The 11,469-nt window shown below is 37.6% G+C and overlaps 1 pseudogene; it reads right to left on the reverse strand.

The window, feature by feature from the left end:
- Positions 1-3,412: 3,412 nt before the first annotated feature.
- LOC147003623 (vomeronasal type-1 receptor 4-like) lies at positions 3,413-9,868 on the reverse strand (annotated as a pseudogene).
- Positions 9,869-11,469: the final 1,601 nt, after the last annotated feature.

Below are 11,469 nucleotides of genomic sequence, written 5' to 3' on the forward strand. Positions count from 1 at the left end.
TCAAAGACAAAAACCACATGGTCATCTCGTTAGATGCGGAAAAAGCATTTGACAAGATCCAACACCCATTCATGATAAAAGTCTTGGAAAGATCAGGAATTCAAGGCCCATACCTAAACATGATAAAAGCAATCTACAGCAAACCAGTAGCCAACATCAAAGTAAATGGTGAGAAGCTTGAAGCAATCCCTCTAAAATCAGGGACTAGACAAGGCTGTCCACTTTCTCCATACCTATTCAACATTGTACTTGAAGTCCTAGCCAGAGCAATTCGACAACAAAAGGAGATCAATGGGATACAAATTGGAAAAGATGAAGTCAAAATATCACTTTTTGCAGATGATATGATAGTATATATAAATGACCCTAAAAATTCCACCAGAGAACTCCTAAGCCTGATAAACAGCTTCGGTGAAGTAGCTGGATATAAAAGTAACTCAAACAAATCAATGGCCTTTCTCTACACAAAGAATAAACAGGTTGAGAAAGAAATTAGGGAAACAACACCCTTCTCAATAGTCACAAATAATATAAAATATCTTGGCGTGACTCTAACTAAGGAAGTGAAAGATCTGTATAATAGAAACTTCAAGTCTCTGAAGAAAGAAATTATAGAAGATCTCAGAAGATGGAAAGGTCTCCCATGCTCATGGATTGGCAGGATCAACATTGTAAAAATGGCTATCTTGCCAAAAGCAATCTACAGATTCAATGCAATCCCCATCAAAATTCCAAATCAATTCTTCAACGAGTTAGAAAGTGCAATCTGCAAATTCATCTGGAATAACAAAAAACCTAGGATAGCAAAAACTCTTCTCAAGGATAAAAGAACCTCTGGTGGAATCACCATGCTGGACCTAAAGCTCTACTACAGAGCAATTGTGATAAAAACTGCATGGTACTGGTATAGTGACAGACAAATAGACCAATGGAATAGAATTGAAGACCCAGAAATGAACCCACACACCTACGGTCACTTGATCTTCGACAAGGGAGCTAAAAACATCCAGTGGAAGAAAGACAGCATTTTCAACAAATGGTGCTGGCACAACTGGTTGTTAACATGTAGAAGAATGCGAATCGATCCATTCCTATCTCCTTGTACTAAGGTCAAGTCTAAGTGGATCAAGGAACTTCACATAAAACCAGAGACACTGAAACTTATAGAGGAGAAAGTGGGGAAAAGCCTTGAAGATATGGGCACAGGGGAAAAATTCCTGAATAGAACAGTAATGGCTTGTGCTGTAAGATCGAGAATTGACAAGTGGGACCTCATGAAACTACAAAGCTTCTGCAAGGCTAAAGACACCATCAATAAGACAAAAAAACCACCAACAGATTGGGAAAGGATCTTCACCTATCCTAAATCAGATAAGGGACTAATATCCAATATATATAAAGAACTCAAGAAGGTGGACTCCAGAAAGTCAAATAACCCCATCAAAAAATGGGGCTCAGAACTGAACAAAGAATTCTCACCTGAGGAATACCGAATGGCAGAGAAACACCTGAAAAAATGTTCAACATCCTTAATCATCAGGGAAATGCAAATCAAAACAACCCTGAGATTCCACCTCACACCAGTCAGAATGGCTAAGATCAAAAATTCAGGTGACAGCAGATGCTGGCGAGGATGTGGAGAAAGAGGAACACTCCTCCATTGTTGGTGGGATTGCAAGCTTGTACAACCACTCTGGAAATCAGTCTGGCGGTTCCTCAGAAAATTGGACATAGTACTACCGGAGGACCCAGCAATACCTCTCCTGGGCATATATCCAGAAGATGTCCCAACCGGTAAAAAGGACACATGCTCCACTATGTTCATAGCAGCCCTATTTATAATAGCCAGAAGCTGGAAAGAACCCAGATGTCCCTCAACAGAGGAATGGATACAGAAATTATGGTACATTTACACAATGGAGTACTACTCAGCTATTAAAAAGAATGAATTTATGAAATTCCTAGCCAAATGGATGGACCTGGAGGGCATCATCTTGAGTGAAGTAACACAATCACAAAAGAACTCACACAATATGTATTCACTGATAAGTGGATATTAGCCCAAAACTTAGGATACCCAAGATATAAGATACAATTTGCTAAACGCATGAAACTCAAGAAGAATGAAGACCAAAGTGTGGACACTGCACCTTCTTAGAATTGGGAACAAAACACCCAGGGAAGGAGTTACAGAGACAAAGTTCGTAGCTGTGATGAAAGGATGGACCATTTAGAGACTGCCATATCCAGGGATCCATCCCATAATCAGCTTCTAAACGCTGACACCATTGCATACACTAGCAAGATTTTGCTGAAAGGACCCAAATATAGCTGTCTCTTGTGAGAAGATGCCGGGGCCTAGCAAACACAGGAGTGGATGTTCACAGTCAGCTATTGGATGTATCACAGGGCTCCCAATGGAGAAGCTAGAGAAAGTACCCAAGGAGCTAAAGGGATCTGCAACCCTATTGTTGGAACAACATGATGTACTAACCAGAACCCCGGAGCTCTTGTCTCTAGCTGCATATGTATCGAAAGATGACCTAGTCGGCCATCAATGGAAAGAGAGGCCCATTGGACTTGCAAACTTTATATGCCCCAATATAGGGGAATGCCAGGGCCAAAATAGTGGGAATGGGTGGGTAGGGAAGTGGGGGGCGCTATGGGGGACTTTTGGGATAGCATTGGAAATGTAATTGAGGAAAATATGTAACAAAAATATTAAAAATTAAAAAAAAAATAAATAAAGAAAATATCAAATAAATACAAAGAAATCATTTCTGGAATCCTCACACTATACATAGAAGACTGTGCTATGCGTATAGGTCGCAAGACCCACGTTCCTCCTGGTGCCTCCTGATGACTGATGCAGAGGCTGGTGCTGGCTGTCTCTTCTAGGTAGTACAACTGCTGCAGATTCCTGTTTGCTGTCCAGACTCTACTGAACTGGTTTGCTGGTGTATCTGTGAAGTGTTTACAAGTGGATAGAGCTGTTGCTTCTGCTGCTAACCTGCGAATTGAACTGCCTATTTCCACACAGCGAAGAACCTTTCTAAATATGTCCACTCCTCCCCATATCCTTTCTGGTGAGTGGTGGGCTAAAGGGAGGTTAAAGCAATTAAGAACCATCATTAAAAATAAAGTTTGAAAAATTAAAATTACGCCCATGTTCTACTATAATTTGCCTATTATCATGAAATAACTCTTATAACCTGATTCTATGTATTTGAAACATTATTTACTAGAATAAAATTCTGTAAAAAAAAAAACAATATAAAACACCTAGTGATAAAGCTACATGATAAATAAAGGAGTGTATTTAAAAATGACTGATATTTTAAAACAGCTGTCTTGTCAATCTACAATCGGTAAAAGGACATGGCCATATGCAAGAAAAGAGAGATAACCTTGTTCATGCAATATTTGGAGGGAACTTATCACAGAAGGATAAAAACAGACTACAACAAGATTTGAAATTGCTGGTGAAAATGAAGGGGAAACATATTGCAAAGCATATTTCTAAAAATATGAATACACTTACCTTCCATAGCACTGAGCCTTTGGAGTACCTTCTAAAGATGTCATGTATAGAAGAGATTGAGTAAGAGATGACAAAGGTGCACACCAGGATGAGGATAGTTTGGGTGGCTGTGTCTTCAGGTGAGTACTTTAAAAAAGGGCATGTCATACACTGTGTGGCAAGAGGACATTAGAGCTCATTAGGTGCACAGAGCCTAATGCTGGCGTGAAAGTCACACACTTACCCAGCAAGCTGAGTCTGCTAGGATGGCATCTTCAGGACCTGGGTGCTCAGCAGCAAGAACTGTTCTCTAATGTCTATGAGCCCCACATAGTTGGGGTTTGGGTGTGGGTTTCTGGTTTAAATCAAGTCTGAGGCAGTGACCAGTGGTCTCGTGTCTATGGAGTGTTACCTGTGAATGCTAAGCTCTCTTGAATTTGAGTATTGGCTCTTTTTTTTTTATAGAGTGTAAATCAAGTTTTATATTCTGTAATGCAAACAGGTACCTATCTGTTTCTGAATAAAACTGTTTACATTCATCAAAAAAAAATGCTGAGCACCATGGATATGCTTGACTTGTCTCTTGTGTCTGTAGAGGACACTCACCATGGAGATACTTGAGCAGGCCATAAGACCCAGACACAAGCCACCAGAGAAGCTGAGTAGAAACATATACAGTGCAGTTGCCACATTTCTGGAAGCAAACCATGAACAGTACTCAAAACTCATCATGTTAGTTTTATTTTTGTTGTAACTGGATCCTAACAGTCTTGCTGGAGTCAAGATGTTTAGAAGCAGGTACACAAGCCATCTGACTAAGCAGGGTGTACTTGGTGGCTCTGTGCTTCAGCATTATCTACCTGGAGTTGCTGGGGCTGATTGTGATTGCTTGTAAGCAACCCAGGAGGCACATGACATACAGGGACATTGCCCTTATTATTTGGCAAATGTACATTATCAATTTACATCCAATATCATCTAGGAAATCTTTAAATCCAAAATCTGACAGTGTCTCTGCAATGCATTTTGAGATGATAGACGAGCAGTTAGCAAAAGTCAAGTGTTTTATAATCAGGTCTCTAGAGATTAAATGTTTTCCAGTGACTATCAGAAAAATATAATAAAATATTATTGAGTAGATGCCAAGAACTCCCACTGTAATCTGAGAGAGCAGGAATATTCCAATTCCCAAGTTTACAGGAGTCATTTTCATTACTATTAAAAAGGTAAATAAATTTATTATATTTAATACCCTGGAAATAAATTGAGTGCCCATTACTTCATATAGTTAGTTTAAATAAGATAATCATCACCTTCTTGGATTTATATTTCTCTTTCACAGAAGAATATTTAAAAGTTTTTTCTTTATATAAGTAGGTATTTTCTGTTATTTCAATGAAACATATTACATATATTTACTGAAATTTATTATTTTCCCTGGATGTGATGGTGGATTCCTTTCATCTTAGGACTCCAGAGACAAAGAAAGACAGAACTATGAAGTTGAAATTAATCTGGTCTTACTATAGAACAGTTACTGTTATACTCAGACCACAATGTTCTCAAAAAAGCATGAAAAGAAGGAATGAATTAATGTATTCCTTTCTACTTAAAGACAATTATTGGGGTCAATTTTCAACTAAAGCATGTTTAAAACTAAACATTATTCTTTCTAAATTTCAAATGAAAGAGAATTAAAATTCATCATGAGAAACAGAAAATATTTAAAAATTATATTCCCAATAAATGATTAAATATTCAGAATATTTAAAGAATATTTTACTTTAAAATGTTTTAAATGATGTGTGTGTGTTCAGCCATTACATGTAAGTTTGAGTACCAGCGGAGACAAGAGGCTTGGGATCTCCTACAGTTGGATTTGTAGATAGTTGTAAGCTACCAGTAGGATCTAGGAACTGAACACAGATCCAAAGTAATAACAGTATGCACTGCTCCCCCTCTACTTTAAAAATAATGTTTTAAACTAAATTTGAAAAAAAAAACACTAAAATATAGATCAAATGAAAAAACAGGTTCATGACTGTCATATTTTTAATAAACTAATCAAAATGATCAAAATGTGTGTGCAATGAAGCTCAATATCACCAATAATTATGGGAATACAGTGATGGTATGCTAGTCAGAGTAGCAAAGAGAGATCATTATGTACCTTATAAACAGACAGTTAAAACTTACAAAAATCAAAGCAGGAGTTTAAGGGGCTGAGCATATGGAGATTTAAGAATCCTAATGCAGACTTTATGGAAAGTAAGATGTCCAAGAAACTATGCAAAAAACTTTTTTTTTACTATTTAAAAAAAAAAACAAAATTGAAAATAATCATCAAGTTCCAATATAGTGTTATTGCATCGCTAACATATCGAGTCAGCAATTTTCGTTATTAATAATGGCAAAATTTGGACAAGAATCTGGGAATATGAGAGGGTAAAAATCCACAGAGGAAGTGACCAGTGTTGAGTAAGGATAAATGAGGTTTTCACTGCCACTGCCCTCAAGAGTCTCAGCAGTTCTCAGGAAGAATTTACAAAGATGTCATCCATTTCTTGAATATTTCTTGTGACTAGGTGCTCAGACCTTCTGATAATGAAAGGATTTGTGTAAAATGGTTATTCATCTGCAGATTAATGGGATTGTGTCTATATCTCTTCACCTTGCACAAAAATTAATAATATATCATTCAAAAGCTGAAATGTTAAACTCTTAGAGAAAAATGTAGGTAGAGGCAACAATATGAAAAGCACAGGAAAGGTCCCAAGAGTTAATGAGTATAACAGTATTAAAAGCTGCACATTAAAGAAAACTACCAGCAAAGCTACATATAACTTATAGAACGGGAGAAAATAATTGATTTCTATATTTCAACCAAGGGCTTAAAACCTAGTCTCTTCACCAACTTTCTTTTTTTAAATTTTTTTTTCTTTATTTAACTTTTTATTGATTCTTTTTATTACAACATGCACCCTAGTCCCACTCATTTTTTTAAATATTTTTATTACATATTTTCCTCAATTACGTTTCCAATGCTATCCCAAAAGTCCCCCATAGCGCCCCCCCACTTCCCTATCCACCCATTCCCATTCTTTTGGCCCTGGCATTCCCCTATATTGGGGCATATAAAGTTTGCAAGTCCAATGGGCCTCTCTTTCCATTGATGGCTGACTAGGCCATCTTTCGATACATATGCAGCTAGAGACAAGAGCTCCGGGGTTCTAGTTAGTACATCATGTTGTTCCAACAATAGGGTTGCAGATCCCTTTAGCTCCTTGGGTACTTACTCTAGCTTCTCCATTGGGAGCCCTGTGATACATCCAATAGCTGACTGTGAACATCCACTCCTGTGTTTGCTAGGCCCCAGCATCGTCTCACAAGAGACAGCTATATTTGGGTCCTTTCAGCAAAATCTTGCTAGTGTATGCAATGGTGTCAGCGTTTAGAAGTTGATTATGGGATGGATCCCTGGGTACGGCAGTCTCTAAATGGTCCATCCTTTCATCACCGCTACGAACTTTGTCTCTGTAACTCCTTCCCTGGGTGTTTTGTTCCCAATTCTGAGAAGGTGCACAGTGTCCACACTTTGGTCTTCATTCTTCTTGAGTTTCATGCGTTTAGCAAATTGTATCTTAAATCTTGGGTATCCTAAGTTTTGGGCTAATATCCACTTATCAGTGAATACATATTGTGTGAGTTCTTTTGTGATTGTGTTACTTCACTCAAGATGATGCCCTCCAGGTCCATCCATTTGGCTAGGAATTTCATAAATTCATTCTTTTTAATAGCTGAGTAGTACTCCATTGTGTAAATGTACCATAATTTCTGTATCCATTCCTCTGTTGAGGGACATCTGGGTTCTTTCCAGCTTCTGGCTATTATAAATAGGGCTGCTATGAACATAGTGGAACATGTGTCCTTTTTACCGGTTGGGACATCTTCTGGATATATGCCCAGGAGAGGTATTGCTGGATCCTCCGGTAGTACTATGTCCAGTTTTCTGAGGAACCGCCAGACTGATTTCCAGAGTGGTTGTACAAGCTTGCAATCCCACCAACAATGGAGGAGTGTTCCTCTTTCTCCACATCCTCGCCAGCAACTGCTGTCACCTGAATTTTTGATCTTAGCCATTCTGACTGGTGTGAGGTGGAATCTCAGGGTTGTTTTAATTTGCATTTCCCTGATGATTAAGGATGTTGAACATTTTTTCAGGTGTTTCTCTGCCATTCGGTATTCCTCAGGCGAGAATTCTTTGTTCAGTTCTGAGCCCCATTTTTTAATGGGGTTATTTGACTTTCTGGAGTCCACCTTCTTGAGTTCTTTATATATATTGGATATTAGTCCCTTATCTGATTTAGGATAGGTGAAGATCCTTTCCCAATCTGTTGGTGGTTTTTTTGTCTTATTGATGGTGTCTTTAGCCTTGCAGAAGCTTTGTAGTTTCATGAGGTCCCACTTGTCAATTCTCGATCTTACAGCACAAGCCATTACTGTTCTATTCAGGAATTTTTCCCCTGTGCCCATATCTTCAAGGCTTTTCCCCACTTTCTCCTCTATAAGTTTCAGTGTCTCTGGTTTTATGTGAAGTTCCTTGATCCACTTAGACTTGACCTTAGTACAAGGAGATAGGAATGGATCGATTCGCATTCTTCTACATGTTAACAACCAGTTGTGCCAGCACCATTTGTTGAAAATGCTGTCTTTCTTCCACTGGATGTTTTTAGCTCCCTTGTCGAAGATCAAGTGACCATAGGTGTGTGGGTTCATTTCTGGGTCTTCAATTCTATTCCATTGGTCTACTTGTCTGTCAGTATACCAATACCATGCAGTTTTTATCACAATTGCTCTGTAGTAGAGCTTTAGGTCCGGCATGGTGATTCCACCAGAGGTTCTTTTATCCTTGAGAAGAGTTTGTGCTATCCTAGGTTTTTTGTTATTCCAGATGAATTTGCAGATTGCACTTTCTAATTCGTTGAAGAATTGATTTGGAATTTTGATGGGGATTGCATTGAATCTGTAGATTGCTTTTGGCAAGATAGCCATTTTTACAATGTTGATCCTGCCAATCCATGAGCATGGGAGATCTTTCCATCTTCTGAGATCTTCTTTAATTTCTTTCTTCAGAGACTTGAAGTTTTTATTATACAGATCTTTCACTTCCTTAGTTAGAGTCATGCCAAGATATTTTATATTATTTGTGACTATTGAGAAGGGTGTTGTTTCCCTAATTTCTTTCTCAGCCTGTTTATTCTTTGTGTAGAGAAAGGCCATTGATTTTTTTAATTAGGTAATTTCTTCATTTACATTTCCAATGCTATCCCAAAAGTCCCCCATACCCTGTCCTCCCCACTCCCCCCCCACCCACTCCCACTCCCACTTCTTGGCCCTGGCGTTCCCTTCTACTGAGGCATATAAAGTTTGCAAGACCAATGGGCCTCTCTTACCACTGATGGCCGACTAGGTCAACTTCTGATACATATGCAGCTAGAGACACGAGCTCCGGGGGGGGGGGGGTACTGGTTAGTTCATATTGTTGTTCCACCTATATGGTTGCAGATCCCTTTAGCTCCTTGGGTACTTTCTCTAGCTCCTCCATTGGGGGCCGTGTGAGCATCCACTTATGTGTTTGCTAGGCCCAAGTATAGCCTCACAAGAGAGAGCTATATCAGGGTCCTTTCAACAAAATCTTGCTATTGTATGCAATTGTGTTAGAGTTTGGAGGCTGATTATGGGATGGATCCCGGGTATGGCAGTCTCTAGACTTTCAAGTCAACAAATGTGTTAATGAAATAGGAGAGATTTCTTTATGAATAAAGCACAAATGGGAATTAAATTCCTTTTTAAAGTGTTTAACATAGCTACCAAAGAAATAAAAATTACAGATATATTGAGACTCCATTGTATCCCTGAGTATGATTAACATCAGAAAATAGACACTAACAAATGCTGATAATATTATGGGACAGAAAAAAAACCCTCATTCTATACTGGTATGAGTGGGAAATACTATGTTCATTATAGAAATAGGTACAAAGATTTCTCAGAAAATATAGATAGGATTTCAATATAACACAGATACATAATTTTGGCTATATACCCTGAGGACTCTGTCCTACCACAAAGATACTGCACATCCATATAAACTGCTGCTTTATTCACAATAACAGACAAGCTATGCTCATCCTAGAGGTTCATCAGTAGATTATATGAAAGTGTGCTACCTAGACACAGTAGAATTTCATCCATCATTAAAGGAAAATGAAATCATGAAAATTTCTAGAACTAGATGAACTTGCAAAGAACTCAGCAATGTGACACAGACCCAGAGATAAAACACATGTTCTTTCTGAAACATGGATCACAATGTCCATTTGTTAAGTGTTAAGGGAAAGTAGTTATGGGCTATAACATCAGAAAAGAGATCAAAGGTAAGGAGTACAAGAATCCAGGGGAGAATGATAGGATAATGTGTCACTAAGCTATGAGTAAAAGAGAATAAAATCAGGCTTTAGAAGAGGTACCTTCATGTCATTTCCATAGCAGAATCATTCCAACAGCTGAAAGATGCAATCATTTTATATGTTCATCAACAAAAACATGCATGAAGACAAAGAACATTGTATGCACAAACAATGATGTAACATATATACTCAAAGATGAAAGTTGACACATTCTAAAACATAGATGACCATAAAAGACTCTGTGTTAAGTTCTATGACCACTTATACAGCTGTATGAATCCAACTAGCTGTAGTAATTACAAATGGTCAACTAGAAACACACAGAAGCTAAAACAATGAGGCCAGAGAGATTGCTTAGCCATTTAAGGTGGCTTCCAAGAAGCCCAATGACCAAAGTTCATTCCAGAGTCCCAATCATGAACGGACAGACACACTGAAAACATATCTTCTAACATCCGCACATGTATGCTACCTTATATACACAGGTGCCTCCCCAACAATAAATGAATTACGTAATGAAAATTTAAAAGATATTAGAATGATTGGCATGAATGAACTGTGGAAGTGATAGATGTTACTTTCAAGGACAGAGTTTTATGATTGTAATGAAACAGTCTGGAGATCAGCTACAGAACAATAGGATCATTCACTATTCACATGACTGGACTATACAATCACAACGGTTAACATGATAAATGTTTGTAGTTTGACAAACCTATACTCTTAAATATAAGGGGATTGTAGTTAATATATAAGGAGTTCTGGTTATATTGTAGAGCATAGAACTATATTGATATTAGTCAACTAAAATAAAAATATAAGTTAGTGATATTAAATTTAGGGTCACAATGATGAGTTTATATTTTTGTCTGTAAGAAAAAATATAAGACTATTAGTTAGGTGTACAATATGGTAGTTTTTATTGTTTTTTTTTCTGTTTTGTTTTTGTTTTGGATTAATTTGGTTTCAATTATTAACAGCAATCCCTGACATCTCACACATATATGATAGTTTCTGAAACTCCAGACAGTGGCCACAACAGTAGTAACAACCTGTGTCTATTTTCCAGAAGTTGACACATTGAAGTAGACAGGCTTCACATCACAAGAGCACTGCATCTATATATTCTTGCACATAGCATGAGGTAGATTCATATTACAGCTAGTTGAATCCAGTGAGCCAGGATCAGTCAGCAGTTTATCACCTTTACACTGTTGTCGTTTTTCTCTGTGACTAATTTTAGTTTTCCAAACTCCTTCATCAACTTTCTTTCCATCATAGCATGAAGTGTTCTGCACTGATTTAGCATCTGACTTTGAGTTCTTCATATTTTAATTTGACTTTTCCTTTTCCTTTTATGTCTCTGGTGGCTTCTTTGCTGTTATACTTAAGGGAGTTCTAACAACTTCATACTCCTCTTTTCTTGTTTTTAAATATTTATTTATTTATTATGCTTTCTTTTCTACTAGATGAATGTGT

Source organism: Mus caroli, unplaced genomic scaffold, assembly GCF_978045245.1.
Source record: "Mus caroli unplaced genomic scaffold, Mus_caroli_1 scaffold_8, whole genome shotgun sequence".
In the NCBI taxonomy this organism is placed as follows: Eukaryota; Metazoa; Chordata; class Mammalia; order Rodentia; family Muridae; genus Mus; species Mus caroli.